General features: G+C 45.9%; 1 protein-coding gene across 5 annotated transcripts in view; it reads right to left on the reverse strand.

Moving 5' to 3' along the window:
* Positions 1-352: 352 nt before the first annotated feature.
* LOC116937957 (NACHT, LRR and PYD domains-containing protein 3-like) overlaps positions 353-18104 on the reverse strand; it is a 98767-nt gene continuing 81015 nt past the window's right edge. The window contains exons 1-4 of one of the 5 annotated variants that reach the window (XR_012931038.1): positions 11809-11984; positions 3546-3649; positions 1547-1630; positions 353-951 (exon numbers count right to left, since the gene is read on the reverse strand). The gene's annotated coding sequence lies outside the window, so the exon portion shown is untranslated. Of the gene's footprint in view, positions 952-1546; positions 1631-3545; positions 3650-10922; positions 11336-11560; positions 11578-11808; positions 11985-18104 lie in introns of those variants that run through there. The other 4 variants (XR_012931036.1, XR_012931039.1, XR_012931040.1 and 1 more) reach the window with 4 other exon arrangements.

The following is an 18104-nucleotide window of genomic DNA, read 5'->3' on the forward strand; positions in this document are numbered from 1 at the left end:
CTCCTCCTCTGAGCAAGCAGCAATTACCAGATCGGCAAACGTAACATGGTTGAGCAATAGGGAGAAATCCCTTGACCACACCTGGGCATTGATCTGCCTCCAATTGTAGCTGTAGCAGATAGAAGGCTTCAGGAAGTACGTGGTAAAAAATAGATGTAAATTAATGTGGGAGCCAGAGGACATGCCTGTCGCACCCGAAGGTGTAGAGGGAATGGCTCCGACTCCCGGCCATGCAGTTTTACCCAGGCGGCAAAGAATATGAAATCCTGCAGTCACAAACGCTGTAAGTGAAAATAAGTAATGTAATAATAGGAAGGTGATATTTTAAAAAAATGGTGTATTTGAACGTGAGTTCACACAATAAAAAAAGATATTTTAATGTGAGTTGACACAAGAATGAAGATGAAATCAATGGGCAAGTTATAAGCAAAAAAATATTAGGTGTACGATTTGTATGGTGTGTATGGCATTGTGACAAATGCGAAATTTATGAAAATGTGGTAGCTACGTGAAGTAACAGGTGAGCTGCCAGACCATTGAAAATCACCCCCTGCCCCGCAACCCTCCGCATTCCCCCTGCCACCCCTCCCCCACGAGCCCCAACATCGCTTCCCTACACCACATTCATAAATACAGTTACACATCATCGGAATCACCACGCTCATCAGAATCTCGGAGCCGCGTCCACCCTTGGGCTTCGTGTGGGGTTCACAGAGAGAGAAAGCTCCCCGCTCATTGTCGTCTCAGTCAGGCTCAGAGTCGGTGCCGGTGATCGGAGTTGTTGAGGTTAAATGCGCCGGGCTGCTGTGCGAGTCGCGCGTGGGGCAGCTCCGTCTGTTGCAGCGCCAGCGTCGCCTATCGGCATAAATCTACAACTGCAGGCTTCTTCTGGGAGTCCATTTGCTCCTCAGCTCCTTCTTCCCCTCCTCACTGAAGTCATTGTCGTTCACCCTGCAGCACAGAGAGAGGTTCACGCTGACGTGGGTTCACACGGAGACTCGGGCAGCGCCTCACAGTTCGAGACCCACGCAGCCCACAACAACCACGCTGGATGAAGGTCTCCTCATGCTATTAGAGCTACTTTACCATACTTCACAACGCGGGTCATGGCAGGTCTGTGATGGCAGGGACTGCAGATCTAGGATCGTAGAATAGTTCAACGGTGGATTGTGTTGCACACTGCAGTCTGTTGCCCGCAACTTAGCTCTGCTGCCTATAACGCCTGTGGTTATGTGCGGTGGTGTACCTGATGACGGTTGCTTGTTGCAATCGAAACGTCTATTCCATTATTATTTGATTTTATTTTCTACGTGACTTTACCGAAAGAACCAAAGAGAATATTAAATGGACTGGAATAGACTCCACTACTCACCCCACACTTCTGGCAATGGCTCTCATAGCACACAAACATGCTATCAAGGTCCATTGCCCAAAACGTTGCCTTTTTAATGTTTTATTCTAAGGCAACAGTGTTAATGACGAATCAAAGTTGTTTTGTCTGTAGCAACAATCAGAGCGCGTATGAGACACGAGCAGCATAACTTACCTGAGCTCCCTCAATGCTTTGTTGGTGATTATGATGTCATGGAGAGCTGGGATCGATTTGTCCTTCAGTGAGCAGCCCTCCAGACTACAGGGAGAAAAGAGGCACTGAGTGGGGTGAAACTGGAAAATAAAAAGTATACACACTCACAAGTAATGGAGAGCAACTCAACATCTTTTAGCACAATGAGGGTGGAAATCTCGTAGAATCGGCTAAACAGACGGAGGGAGTAATCATTTCGGACCCAGGAATGCAAACCTATTTGTCTATGAATTGTTTAATGCGGCTTTGTCCAACACGGCATTTTACAGGAACGTAACCCACCGCATTTGGTGAGGTCTGCAATATTGTATTAAAAATCGCGTTTGTCCATGAAAAGCCACTAGATACAGGCAGAGACTCATGCAGCTGCAATGGCTGTTTGGGGTACACGTCCCAGACCTCCCCAGAGACCCTGGCTGACGGAGGCGGTGTTCAGGATGGTTGAGAAAAAGCATCAGGCCCACTCTAATCGTCTACAGCATCCCACGTCAGTGAATGAGGCTTACCGTAGCCTTCGCTCGGAGGTTCGGAGAGCCATGAGGCGCTGCAAGGATGGGTGTTGGTCGCGGTTGCTGAGGAGATGGAGTCTGCCTCAATGGTCCACGATCACAAATCCCTATTTAACTCCATCAAAAAAGTAACCTCCAGTGCCCCACCTATTACCATCATTAGGGGAAAGAACAGTGATCCAATCTCTCCGACCCCCAGGAACAGGTTTGCAGATTTACTGAGCATTTATGTGAGGTCCTGGGGGATGGAAAATCCCTGATCCTGTAAAACATCATGGGACAAAGTGGGGATGACCCTGCTGAGGCTGCGGTGCCTCAAATATTGAAAAGGAAGTCACCCCCTGTGAGAGGCTGGCTGAGGTGCCATCTGTTGAGGAAGAACTAAGGCTGATCCAGAGTTTGAGACTAGGAAAGGCACCGTTCAGGCGAAATGCTGAGGGAGGGTGGCGTTTGTGCACAGACTGCCCTACATGACATCATAACAACAGTCTGGGCCACTGGACAGGATCGGCATGATTGGAAGGATGCCCTGCTAGTCCTCCTATTTAAGAAGGGGGGCCGCACAGACTTCAACAACTACAGGGGCATATCACTCCTCAATGTGCCGGGAAAGGTCCTGACAATGATTATTCAACATCGCCTTGCTAGGCACACTGAGGAGAGGCTTGTGGAGACCCAATGCGGTTTCAGGAAAGGGCGGTCCTGCACTGATGCCATGTTTTCTGTCCGTCTGCTACAGCAGAGGTGTAGGGAATTTCAACAAGACCTACAACTCTGCTTCATTGACCTGGTCAAGGCCTATGACACCATCAGTAGGCCTGGGCTCTGGGTTGTTCTTCGTGCGTTCGGAGTCCCTGAACCTCTGCTCACGTTCATTAAGAACCTTCATGATGGTGAATGGACCCGGATAAAACTACGTGGCCAGGAGTCAGAGCCATTCCCTGTACACCTTGGGGTGCGACAGGGATGTCTTCTGGCACCCACATTATTTAACATCTATTTCGACCACGTAGTTCATGAAGCCTTCAGTAGCTGAACCGGAGGATTTTCCATCTGGTACAGACACAATCGGAGGCTGATCGATACCCGGGTGCGCTCAAGGGATGGCTCCCTATTGGTCAACCACGTTATGTATGCCGATGACCTGGTAATTGCGGCTAACTCAGAGGAGTTGGAGGTGCTGCTGCTGAAACTGGAGTGTGCCACTAAGAGGTGGGGCCTTACCATGAACCCCACCAAAGCGAAAAACTCACCTGGGTATTTTGTACCATCGGGCACTCCACCCCCATAACTCCCAATCGGTGATGGGGCAGTTGTGGAGAGAGTGGAGCGTTTCCTATACCTGGGCTGTGTACTCATGACCAGCTCCGGTTTAACAGCAGAGGTCTCACACCGAATCAGTCGAGTGGCATTATCTTTTCATTGTTTGCGTAATGCTGAGTGGAAGCTACCTGGTCTGTCGCTCCGCACGAAGCCTCGGGTCTTCTCGGCCACGATCATTCCTTCCCTTCCGTTATGTCATTACACCGCATGCCGTGCCTCGTTAGGACCGGCTCTGCACAGTGACATCCAGCGGTGTCACTACATACGTATGATTTTATGAGTAGTCAAATAATACGAGGAGATAATGCAATAGGGAGAAGGGGGTGAGGGCGTGGGCTCAGTCGCTTTTTCTCTCATATAGCACACATCTCCATAGGAATTATAACAAAAAACCCCTGGCAAATGGACATACATTGATGTTTACGCCCAAGGCGCAACAACTCTATTGGTTTCACTATCGTGCAGCTCCACGCTACACACAGCAGATGCGTGCTCCCTACAGAGGATAAACTGTCGAGCGTCTTCTATGCCTACAGCACGAGCTTCAACACAAACATCCCCCATGTAGCTTCACAGACTGGTGGGTCAAGTGCTGTTAGTGAGCCCCTTTGAAGACCCGCACGCAAAGTGGGGTAGAAATGGCCAGCACCACACCTGGCCACGTTTGTCTCATAGGTTATACTGATTACCTATTATACCAGACACTCATTTAATGCAGACTCAACCTAGAGGACCCAAAACCAGTGTAGATACCATGAGCTATTGATAACTGAGGCTGAGTTTGTTGTGCATAATGGCTCACCACAAACACGCACATAGGCTATGCATGCAAAGATACACAGATACAAACGAGAAAAATCTCCCATGTCGTTTTTTACATTATTGGGATTATTTCTGCTAGTGAGCACCTAAGAAGGCCAGTACAGCACATGAAGGGGTGGATACATACACACAATAACAATAACAGCCATTCGCCACTCAAAATTGGTGACGTCAACAAAGTGCTTGTGCCAGGCTAAGTGCACATTGAGGTCATGTGGACTGTCAAAGGCTCATGGGCAGGAGGTTACAGGATAAAGGTGCCATAGGTTGAGTGACAGGGATGACTGGCAGATACACCACCTGTGCTCCCTACTGTTTCAATTTGCTGCATTTTACTCATCCTGCACGTCGCTCGTTGAGCATCACTTCTCCGCCCTCCGTTATTACTGGAGGCAGAAATCCTTCACTAAACTTCTCCAGAGGCTGATCTTGAAACCACTGGTACAAGCTGTTGGCAAGCCAAAGCAGCTCCACATCCTTCTGTCACACAGCAGTCAAAGTCTTGTCTATAGCGTTAGGCTCCTCATATCTGGACAAACAGAAGCTGTTTTGGGTACGCAGTGACTGGGCAGTTGGGCTCCATAACCCAGCCAATGCTGCCTCACCTGCCTTAGATTTACCTGATGTGAATTTGTCCAGATCTTTCAAGGATATAAGCTGCTCACACAATCCAGTTTGTTAATCCCACGGTGGATCGAAAACAACTATAATATGCAAAACTAGTGTAGATGTTCCTTTAAAAAGGTGATCCACATTTCTCAAATGTAAAGAAGGGATGGGATATCTGGCTGAGAAGACCCAGATATTTACGTGGAGCGACAGGCCATGCAGCATTCAGTGCGTTATGCAACTAAGCAATTCGAGCATGACCTCTGCTGCCAAACTGGAGCTGGTCATAAGCACCCTTTCCAGGTATGAAAAAATGTTCCGCTCTGTCCAAAACTGCCCCACTCCTCATGGGGAGTGGAGGGACGGGAGAATACGATGACACAGAATACCCAGGCAGGTGCTTTGTTCTTTTGTGGGGATGAACGTAAACCCCATTTCTTAGTAGTATGCTCGAAGTTCAACGAAAGCTTATAAAGTTTATACTGGATATAATTTTGATGGTGTGGATGGTTGTAATGTGGAGGTGGGCAGTGGTAATGCACGCTCCTGTCTAATGAGGAACCGACAGTTTGGGACCAATTTCAAGATTATGTAAATAACGCCGCCAAGACGTGCCCAACAACCCGTTGCAATATTCGGAAGGAATGGATGAGTGATTAAACTTGGTGTTTAATTGAAGTAAAAGAACGTAAAAACTGCTACAAGGGCCCATCGAAAACTACAAGGACCGAAGAAGGCAATGCAAAACTCAGATCTGGCATGATCAGAGGAGGCCAGAGGGAAAAGCTGCAGCAGTTGAATAATAACTCTCAAAACAGTCAAATCAAAGATGACTTTGCAAACTTCAGTCAGCTCAGGGGAACCTGCTTCAATATTTCCTGCGCAATTACAAATGCCAGTGGCAAACTCCTCAGCAGTTGAAGGCAGAAACTAGCATGCTAGAATTATGCTCCCAATTGCAGAATCGCTCTTCGTCATATCCCTCTGAAGAGCTCATGCAGGCCACAGCAACCGAAGACCCTACACCTTCTGCTTTGAGCCATTTGAGGATAAAGTGAGAGGCACCCTAAGAAAAATGAAAAAAATCAAAGTATCCAACATTTGCAATATCAGAGCAGAAATGCTGACAACCAGAGGCTCAACTATCATCACATGGGTGAGTAGGATCTTTTAACACGTGTGTAGGGCAGGCTTGAAACCAGCGTTCAATGATGAAGCCTTTTTGGTTGGACTGCATGCAATCTTACTCGTGCCGTGTCAGTCGTAAAAGTTGTTGGACCATACTTATATTTGCCTCAAGCAAGTCTTGACGAACAAAGTGGGGTATGACTGAAATCATCTGCTGAGCAGTCAAATTGTACGAGGGGAGACGGGAATGGAAGGGAAGTAGGGGCTGCGGAATGAGAAATAATCAATTAGAGTACATTTACAGAGCATCTGTCAAGGTGCTGTCCACATCAGTGAGATAAGATCATCATTGTAAACAAGGAGGTGTACATTCAGACTACATTTATAAAGAGAGAACAGACAGTGATGATCGCAGGAAAAATTGGTGGATGGTAAGAGGCAGACCCAGAGAATTGCATCAAAAGAAATGGGAATGAATGGCCTCCGAATGAATAAAGGTTGACTGTAAGTTTCAACAGGAAGCCTTGGTTGCTGGGCGGAGAATGAGTCAAGGAGATTAAAGCGAGATGGTAGGGACGATATAGGAGAGCGCTGGGAGGGGAGGGGAATGAGACGATGGGAGAGGCAAATAGGATCCATGGATGATCTTGAAGACAGTAAAGGGGATATTGTGCTTGATGCAGAAATGAATCGGGTACCATTGGAGGGATCAAACACAATCACAGCTTTACCAATTAACAAAACAGGCAACAGAAAAAAAGATGAGTACAGTATTACCAAAGACAAGACTGTCCCACGATATAAAGTCCCACTAATTTAATGGATCGTTATTAAACAAAGGTGTCGCTTTTATCGACATTGTGAACTTGGGATTTTACGGGACAATGAGTCCCATAGGCAACACCACGGGCTGAAGGGGACAGTGGGGGCTATCGCTCCCTCGACTGACTGTGCGCGAGTAACAGACTTCAGCCTCTATTGACGATTTCTGTGAAGAGGGAGGTGGAAGCCAATAGAGTTAATTTCAACAAACACCATAACATTTAAATAGACAATGTTTCTGTTAAAATACGATTTACAGTACGTTACCATTTTTACACGCTTCAAAGTACTATACTCATATTATAAGCAGCGTTGCTGCATTGATTGATTCTGTCACTGATGGAGATAGTAAAAAAAGCATGAGGCAAGATGAGACGTGCATTCTAATCCGTGTTCCAAATGTCCTCGCCCCGTGGCATAGCCCCTAAGCTCTAGCACAAGACACTGATAAAATTTGACTCAACATCAGCAGCGCCACCTCAGCCCTGCCCCTATAGCCCCCCCCCCCTATCTCCCCCCATCGTGATGTTATTTATCTTCAGAAAAAAAAACTTACATTCGTCGATAACACTGCTTTAAAATAAAATATTTATAATAACAGGCGATTCAGGCAATGGCCCTTTGTCATATCACTTCAGTCTCCTCGACTTGTGACATCGGCGCCGCCCATGAGGAGCCGCTTCTGAGCGCCAATTCACACATTGTGGAAAATGAGAGATGACTGAGCCTCAATTGTCTCTCGTTAGCATCTCCACTGTGCGAGATCATCCCGTTCAGGCTGTAGGATCTATTCTGAACGTATTCATCAGCAATTGACTTAAAACAGTTGCTCCATTTAATAATACATCATTCATAAACAATGTGGCTCAAGCACCCATAAAAGGCCACCAGTCTAGTCATCACATCGCAGGCGATTGAAGCCTATAATAAGACAGCTTTATTTATTTTGTACTAGCTTTACTACCCGGCTTCGCCCGGGACTTGGATTCACCACGCCCGGTCGCCTTTGTCTCCCCAGTGGCGATGTTGACACACCACAACAGTTACGCGTTTGAGGCTGAGTCAACCTAGGGGAGGCCCAGGACCGGTTAAAATAATCGTAACCGGTGGTGGCCGTGAGCGAGAATCGAACTCGGGTCACCGGGTTCGTAGCGCGGCGCGCTAACCGCGACACTACAATACGTTACGCTTCCACATGGGAGGGTCACGTGACAGATTTGACGTCAGAGCTCACTTGCCGTGCAAAAAAAATATGCATTATTGAGCTCCCCCCCCCCCCCCCCCCCAAAAAAAGTTATTTTTTATAATTTCTGCATGGTGTACAGTTTGGAAATTACCGACATGGCAAATTTCAAGTTTGTTGCATGTCGGGAAGTACGCTAAACATGTTGAACAGACAAACATTCACAACTTTGCCTTTTATATAAATGGAGATAAACTAATGCAGGAATCCACATGTTTTTAAAGTCGTGGATGTTTCTTGACCATACTTCACTCTCACGTTGATGATTATCCTCGGGGAAATTATATCATCATGTACTATATAGAAAATATTATAACGGGTTTTTACCATCATGTGATGAGTACCCATTTCACAACGAGAGTGTGGGGCAGTGTGGTTCCTCGTGGGTACGGATAGTGAGGCCACCCCGAGGGGTTTCCAGAAGATGGTCGGTGAAAACTCTTGTGCTGCCATTCTCTGCCACGCGATTCTCTGCATCTATGTTCTCTGAGATTTGTAATTAGATTCTTCATCAAATAACCATTAAGCATAAAACTGAACATCAACCACTGGATAAACCCAGAAAAGAGGGTGATATGGAATAAGTGGGAAGCATGTTCCATCAGCCCCTATTAGCTTTCCAGAATTGTTCTCTCGCCCCCCATCAAAGATAATCCATGGGGCCTCAAGCCACTCTGGACCGTTGCCACCATCCTCCGAGTCTGCCGAAATAGACAGATCCCGTTCTTTCCCTCTCTGCATCCGTTAAAATAGAGGGTAAAGTAATTAATTAGCCAGCATGGAAAAGCTGCTGGTATTGATAAGATCAGGGACCTGTTGAGATCAGGGACCTGTTGACCCAAGAAGAGAAAATGTATTATTTCCATCTTATATAGGCACGACATCATATCCCGCAGTCACACTTCTACAAGTAGCTAAAAACCAGGGACACCATCACCAAGGCTGTAAACAAAAACTTTGCCAAGATCACCCACCCCATAATGGATTGGCTCATCGAGAAAAAGCACAAACTAGCAAAGGCGTGAAGGGGTGCCATCACCTTGACTCAGGGGACGAGCAGATCAGACTAACACCCAAGAAACTGTGGGAAGCACTGCTGGGGTCTGACATCCACCCCTCACCCCCAGATATAGCGAGCCTTGGCAACTGGTCCCTTGTCGTTCCCCTTGAAAGTTATCCCATTAAAATTCATGCATGGAGTTTACCCAACTAACAAACGGAGTGCAACATTCTCTATCTCTTCTCCAGGTTATCTCAGATGCCCACAATGCACTACACAGACATAACCGCATGCTTTTTGGATTGGAGAGTTTTACTGGACCATTGCCAACTACTTCAACTTGATCTGTGGCATAGAGGTCGACCCTTCAGTGGATTCATCCCTGTGGGGCGTGAAACTGGTGGGAGTATCCAAACACCAACAAACACATTACTTCAAGCGTTCTACACCATGGCAAGGAAAACTATCCTGGGAAACGGCAGACCTTGGTAGAGATCTCTAAAGGCCTTGTGAGCAATGGAACACCTCGGCTACAAGCTTAAGGGGAACAAAAAACGAGAATGAGGTGATATGGGCCGCATTCCTTGAGAATCCCACGTAACATGAAACACCTGGACGTACTGAGGAAAGACAGTAACCAGTGGACGGGGGATGGGGAGGAGGAAAGGGTGACAGGAATCACACCACTCTACCAGACTCTGAACGAAAGTTGTCCCCAGAAAGGAAAAAGGCAGAGGCAGGCTCACAGCTTATATTGTTCTGTATATTATTTATTATCCCATTCATTGCTTGGGTTATAATCCCCCCCCCACCTAGTATCTCTCCCCCACCCTTCCCCCTCTAAGGAAGGGAAACACCGGAGGACTCGGAGCAAATATCCACCCGACCACGGGGAGAACTTCAAACTTCAAATATACAACAGGCATCAGGGTCAGGACCGACCCCACAACCTCCTCCATACCAGGCTAGGGAATTAACATCTCGCCACAACGGGGACCCATGATAGGGGGTGGCAGGCAGAAGTGAGACTAGTGAGGATTTTCAAGACGGCGATCTTTTATTTTGATTCACAAATTAAGCGGGAGCCAGTGGAGGGATCATAAACAAGACCGTAGCTTCACCAACAAAACAGGCGAAACAGAACAAATCTAGTACTGTACTATGGAAGACAAGACTCCCAGTTGCTTGGCACACTTGATAAAAAGCGAGTTCTTAATTGCATTCAAACATTTACAGCGAGGTGGGTTCCACTCCAGTATATAGTCATTGTAAACTTAGGCTTCTACGTGGGAATGAGTCTCATAGGCAACACCACGGGGTGAAGGGGACAGTGGGGGTTGGTTGCTCCCTCACTTGACTGACTGGGCACGAGTAACAGACTTCAGCCCCCATTGACAATGTCTGTAAATAGGGAGGTGGGAGTCAATGGAGTCTGCAACAAAACACCGTGACGTTTAAATAAGCACTTCTCCTTAAAAATACGATTGACCATATATTACAGTGATGCAAAGGGCAGTAAAGTGACCAAGGCCACCAGGCGCTGTACCAGAATACCGCGTCATATTAATATGGGACGCCGCGGTGGCGAGATGATATCTCCATTGCCTCGTATGCAGGAGGTTGTGGGTTAAATCTAAACCCTGACGCCTGCATATTTGGAGTTTGCAAGTTCTCCCCATGGTCGCGAGGATTTTTTTCTGGGTCCTCCGGTTTTCCCCTCCACACTTAGAAACATGTGTTTTGGTTATTTGGCTGTCTTTCAAATGTCCACATGACAAGCCACTTCGTTGGGCTATCATTTGTGGCCAGGTCGCTTCTGAAAATGCGAATAGCTCAGTGGATTTTACCTGGTAAATAAAATCGTTTTGTTTTGAAACTCACGTGACAAACACCAAATCCAACCAACACGCCCAGTGTAGATACACTGAAAAAAGCAGCAAATGCACCAGAATGAAGCAGGAAACATCTCGCCAAGTCGTATATGGATCAAAGAGACAACGCAAGAAAAATAATCAAATCCACAACCAGACCTGGATATGATAGTAAAATAAACTGCCTAGGAGCAGCGTCCTTCACGAGCCTCCTCCGTGCCTACAGCACGAGCTCCAACACAAACATCCCCCATGTATCTCCACAGACTGGTGGGGCAAGTGCTGTTATTGAGCCCCTATGAAGGCCGGCATAGTACACGAGGGGGTCGGTTGTCACAACCACGCCGGATCGCCTTTGTGTGCGATCTTTACACACCGCCCCAGGTACTCATTTGAGTTACACACACACTGACCTCCCTACCGCCCACCGTGCACACACACTCACACGTGCTACGCCATCTTGCACACACAGAGAGAGACATTCGTTAACACGAATAAAAAGACCCCGTGTAGACTACACAGGCGGTTTATAATCTGGATCACACCACCCACCGTCCCCCACGCACCACAAACTCCCTACACTCACCCACGCCGTGAAGTGTCACACCACCCACCGTCTCCCACGCACCACAAACTCCCCACACTCACCCACGCTGTGAAGTGTCACACCACCCACCATCCCCCACGCACCACAAACTCCCCACACTCACCCACGCCGTGAAGTGTCACACCACCCACCGTCACCCACGCACCACACACTCCCGACACTCACGCAATCTGTGAAGTGCCACACCACCCACCATCCCCCACGCACCACAAACCCCCCGCACTCACCCACGCTGTGAAGTGTCACACCACCCACCGTCTCCCACGCACCACAAACCCCCCGCACTCACCCACGCTGTGAAGTGTCGAGTCGCCCGCGTCTCTCGCCCCTGACACGCGCAGACGCAGCCCGGCTCCCCGTGTCGCCTCCTCTGCCGCTCTCTCAGCCTCAGGCCCTGACGCCAGCAGTGGCATCAAGAAGTCTCCTCCAGTAGCAGCAGCAGGAAGGAGAGGGGCGGGGTGGGTGGGGGAGGGGTGGGGGAAGTGGGGGAGGGGTGGGGGAAGGGGGGGAGGGGGTGGAGGGGTGGGGGTGGAGGGGAGGGGGTGGGGGTGGAGGGGAGGGGGTGGGGGTGGAGGGGAGGGGGTGGGGGTGGAGGGGAGGGTGTGGGGAGCTGTGGCACCTGCGAGCACTTTAGTTCTTCATGTGTGGTGTTACATTTGATGTTTTAATACTTTATTTTTTTATTATAATTTGTATCTCTCACGGTAATAAAGTTGCTCAAGAGGGGAAGATTATTGTGCTATAACGTAGCTCAGCTTTTAGCATGGGAATCAGTGGGCTAATGATGATTGTTCGACGAGTTTTTGCTTATGGGGCCGTCCATAAATGACGTCACGCGATTTTGGACGATTGTTGACCCCTCCCCCTTCGTCACATGGCGTCACAAAAAGTCAGACCCCCCCCCCTCAAATATGACGTCACAAAGCTCTGCCCCCCCCCCAAAAAAAAAATGCTTCAAATCGCTTTAAACTATTGTTATTGTAGTGCGTATTTAATGTGGCACTGCACTCTGATGTTGTAGGAGAAAACATTTATTAAAAAGTCTATTTAATTAAGTAGAACGTGTTGTCTATATTTATTTAAAGTTGCGCATTTTGATGTGACGTCACATTTCTCAACCCCCCCTCGTCACACATCGTCACAAATGTCTGACCCACCCCCCTAGGTGCGTGACGTCATTTATGGACGGCCCCTAAAGTAACAAGACTGCTTATAGGTGGGACGTATTTCTTTTTTGCCTCAGGTGACTCGGTCATGATGGCATCAAAATATCCTGCATGTATTTTGATTAGAGAAGCATGTACGGTTTTACCTGGTTAATAACATCCTTCCAATGATTTCTCAATTTGTATCCATCTTCTCGGTTGAAGTTATGTATATGTTTATATATATGGATGGCTTCATGAACAAACCTTTGATAGTAGCCCGAAGGTTTGCAGAGTACCTTGGTCTTAGAAAAAAACAATATCAAGAGAGCCCACAGATAATATATGCATTGTCTTAGAAACTGATTGGTCCACACCAAGGTTTCGGTTTTGTTGCCAGAAAAAAGGGGTAAAACCCTATTATTATATTTTGGTACTGGCAAAGGAGGTCTAATGATGTAAATGCTTACCCCGAGCCCTCATTACTTTGATAGTGCATTGTCTTTGAGCTGTACGCATTTTGGCGTCCCCTGGTCTAGCACTAATTGAGATGAGGCTCAAAATAAAGCCGTCTCTGGTGTGGACCAATCAGTTTCAAAGACAATGCATACATTATCAGTGTGTTTTTTGTTTGCATTTTGACCACAAGTATTGTGGTTAATGCACACATGATTCCTTGTAAAAAGGTTTCAGTTTTGTTGCCAGAAAAAAAGGGGAAAACCCCTATTATTATCCATAAAGAAGGCACTCCACTTCGGACTATCGTTTCCATTATCAACTCACCTACCTACAAACTGCCCTGTTTTCTCAGCATTACATAACTCAGCTCACTTGGTCTCTCGAATCAAGGGCATTTCACCGTCCCCAGATGGACGCAGGAAGACCCCCAATACATAGAAATGTGTGCTTTAACTAGGCGTTCTTGCCCAAATCGTCGCCTCTTAAACATGTTTTATGTTAATGTAGCAGTGTTATTGACTTATGTGAGTTATTTTGTTCACTGTGTAGCAACACATTTCTTGACTGAACCCAACCAGTCTTGGAGAGACGGGAGGAATGAGGAAATATCTTATCTGAGAGCTCTACAGTCTACAACAATGCAAGGTCAGTTGTAGATACGGGACAATTGTCACAATAATTTCTTTAACAGAGCTTAGCAAGTTCAATTACAGGTTGATAACTTGATAAAGATGCATTTGAAATGCTGCTCAGGTTGATGTTGTTGTGAACCTGAAGAGGCAATTTTCCATCGACACCTCCACAAAATTTTAACCATCATAGCAACAACCTCCAACACCAATAATGTAAACGTCATCAGAATGGCCACCACCATCACATTGTAGAACATGCCGCCACATTCATGAAACCAATACAGTATTACCACTAGACACGAATTAAGATATGAGTGTATCGACTGCCTTGTTGCACATGTCTGGTGAGGATTCAGTGAGAATGAAAACTTGAGGCCGATGTTGGTGGTGATGTACACACACACATATATGCTGTACGTACACATATGTACGTGAATTACTAGCGGGTGCGGTGTAGCCAGGTGTCAGGATCAGTTCGGGTAAATGTAAACATTCACATGCCGTGAGTGCATTGAGCAAATGTGCACATTCTTCTGTTATTTGCTCACTCACACAAAGCTGTGATTTGCATATTGCGGCCAAAGGGAGACTCACACCATACATTAATCGAACAGTTAACAGATTCAATATATCAATCAATGCAAACTACCACCACCATCTGATCTATAACCAAGCCATCCTCTAAATTATAACTTCCACAAATTACATAATTAGTTCTCATCTCCAAGCACTGCACAATCTCCGATGCACTGATGTAAATATTTATTAAGATGTTTTCAGCAACTTCATTAATTTCGTGTCTATAACAACTTAAACTTTTAAATAACACAATGTGCACAAACTCTCAGAGAGAGAACGATTCTGAGTTCAGGTTGTGAGGAGCAACTACAGACAAGTTGGAGAGTCAGCCACGCGATGAGCCAGCACCAAATCATTTGCCATGCTCTGTGATCCTCGATACCTCAAGGTGTTTTTGGACAATTAATGAGAGTTGAAGTGGGGAGGATCAATACCAAGCATTTGTGGTCACAGGCCCGATTACAGTAAGTAATGGAGTTTACATAATCTGCTGTGCACGTTTCTCTCGGGCAACACTGGCGTAGATGAGGCATCACTCGATTTTCACTGCAGATGCAGTTTGTATTCTCACCCTCGTTGAGATGGCCCCACTTTGAGGTTTGCTTCACAACAGCTGACACCTGTTTGGTGGCAGTTCGGGTATCACCAGTTGCCCTTATTTCTCCTGACTCTGGAAGTCTCTGCTGCTCGCAGTCTCATCTTAGCAGGTGTTTGTGTGGCTCTGTCGTGTGTTCTACTCCTTGAAGCTTTATGCTCTCTGTAGATGAGCTGAAAGGTTCCATGGTGTTGGAAAACTCTTACGCGACTTAAGTCTACTGCTTCTTGCAGCAGGTTTATGCTGGTAGAGCAGCTATGTTGAATCTGGTCTGGCATGATCATTTTGCATGGCTGTCTACCATTATTCTGATATATGTAGGTGCAATGCCAGCCAAGAGGTAGAGGCCGTCTACATTGGTCAGCTTTAGATGGAGAATGTGTTACACAGGATCAATCTTTCTTGCACATACAAACCTTTCCAATGCAGAGGAGGCATATTCCACTACGCAGTAGCAGAGAGCCAGCGTAGTTGACTTGAGTGGAGATGCATTGTTACCCATTTAGTATTTGCCAGTTTTATAGAAGATGTTATATCATGAGCTTTGTCATGGCGTTCTCAACATGTACCTTGTATGTCAGAAATCGATTTATTGTTACGCCGAGGTACATAGTATTTGAGCAGTGGGCCATTCCATGGATGTTGAGTTTTCACTTCCTACAGCTGCTTTTTAAATGGAAGGTGCACACTTGGATAGCAATGGAGTTTGATCATAGATGGTTTTCCTCATGTTTAGCTAGTATATTAAGTTTAAGCCATCTGGCCAGGATTGCAACACAACTTAGCCCATTTTTCACTTAGGCAACTGGAGAGCAGCACTGACTAAGTGTTTCTAACCTAAGATTAAAACTAACACTTAAACATTTAATATTCACAGTTAAGAGCAAAAACATATATACTATAAAAAATATAGTATTTTTAAAACTTAATATCAATGGTCATCATACTATCTCGTGAGAACAAACTAATTTATTCTCACAGCTGATATTTACCCACATTTAGCGAAAAGCCAAGTTATATTGTATTTGTTTGTTATTGAGCTGAAACCACCAGTACACTTGAGTTCGTCGTTTCATCATAGGGAACTGAAATCCGGATTCTAACTTGAGGTCTCGGGGGCACCTGTGTTACTTGGCCTGGCTCGATTCTAGTTTAGCTCAGGCAGCATCACAGCTCTTAGCTGCACGCAACTGTTTTGAAAACACGGGAGGAATGAGGAAGTTGATGATATCTGAAGGCTCTACAACACAACAAAGTCAATCTCGTGTAGGGACAGACAGATATTTTACAATCCCTTAACAAGCTTAGGTTTTTAAGATTTTAAATATGCCAAAACATGTGTAATATGTTCAAATCTCTTCGATATCGTCCAAACACAAGCCTCTGGGTTTTGTATGTATGTTGAACGTCTTCGCACCATACGTAGCCAACCGTCCTAATAGCTTATTGAAAATATCATTAGATACATGAACAAGCAAATAATTACAGCAGTCGAGACGAGAGCAGGCAATGACGTGTATTAGCTTCCCAGCATCAGCTACAGAAAGGCAAGAACATATGCGAGCAATGTTGTGAAGGTGAAAAAAATGACACTATTACAACATTTCGGAGATGTGTCTCAAAGGACAGAGTAAGACAACAAAAAAACGTATAAATTCCGAACCACAGGAGGAGGTTTAATGACAGTGCTGCCAATAAGTAGTCAAACGACATCACATCTTGGAAGCTGATTTAGAGAGCCAATTGTCATAATCCTGCCCATTTATTTTCTAATATTAATTCGAAAAGCCAAAACACAACACAAACATCAAAGACCAAGTAACGCACTTAAATCTGTATCCTCTCAAATGAGAAACCAATTGGGGGCACTTCGGCTCACCGCCCTTCCACCATAGGGAAACCGATCAAGAACATAATTTTATTGGGGGAGGGGAATACAAGGGAAGAGGGGAACGGAAATAATGCTACCCATACAAAACCGTAAATAAAGTAACATGAATGCCACACCAGAGCTTATCATTCTTGTAAATCACTGCACCTCAAATGAGTTAAATGATGACGTCACCCTGCTGCTCTATTTAAGACGAGAGCAAGTGAGGGCTTTACCATTCTGGCGAATTGCCCAATGATGCTGGATGTAATTACCAGCGATTCGTCGTACTCAAACTGTAAATGTTGTGGATTCACTCTTCAACACACCGGTGGGCTAAAGTAGTGAATTATGTCTTTTGTCAAAGTGACACTTTTTTTGCTGATTGGCCATGTAGGGTGTGGAGGGTTACCACACATTTATAAATAACGCGATCTAACCCAAAAACCTTTATTATGAATTTCCTAGTAACAATGGTCATTGTATGTTTACAATAATGGTTCAGGGTCAAGTGCATCCCCTCTCCCCGGCCACCATTTTCCAGTCATTCATGCTGAGTTCAGCAGTTACTGGGACCACACTGCCTCATTATAATTCCTTCTATCTCAGTTTATGGCTCAGGTGCTCCATTCTTGCCAGGTCAAGAAGAGTTCTATAACAAAGTCCCCAAGAAGGGGGTTCATGATCTATACAATTCACCAGGATAGTTTTCCTCGCTACAATGTAGAATGTTCGGAGTAGTTCCTACTGATATTTGATGCCCGTCTTGGCTTCAAGGCCCACATAGTTGAGTCCTCTGTGAGGCTCAGCTCGGTGCCACAAATCCAATTAAAATATTCTGCAAAATCCTGGTAGAATTATGAGATATTTGGGAACGTCCAAATGCATGTAGATATGTCTGTACTGTATCTTGTGGGCATCTATGGTAATCTGGGGAGGAATTGGTGAATTTGTCTCTGCTGTCGTTAGTTAGGTAGGTCCCATGAATGCATTTCAACTGAATGAGTTTCAGCAGAATAGACATAGGGCCTGTGGCCGTGGCCTACCATATCTGAGTCCATTTCTGGTGGGGGGTGTTGTGTCCCAGCCCCCTTTCCAAAAGCTTTCTAGTTTTTAGTCTTACCCGGTCCCCATTAATTAGGTAATATTCCTCCACCAATCTACATTTTTCCTTTTTGTCACCCAGCCAATCCAGGATGGGATGAGCGCTATGGTCGAAGTTCTTATTTGGGGCTTTGGTGATAGCATCCCTTATCTATAGGTATCCAAATAAATGTGTCCATCGGATTTTGTAGTCTGCCCACA

Source organism: Petromyzon marinus, chromosome 79 (assembly GCF_048934315.1).
Source record: "Petromyzon marinus isolate PM22_M1 ecotype Great Lakes invasive population chromosome 79, UKy_Petmar_22M1.pri1.0, whole genome shotgun sequence".
Lineage (NCBI taxonomy): Eukaryota > Metazoa > Chordata > Hyperoartia > Petromyzontiformes > Petromyzontidae > Petromyzon > Petromyzon marinus.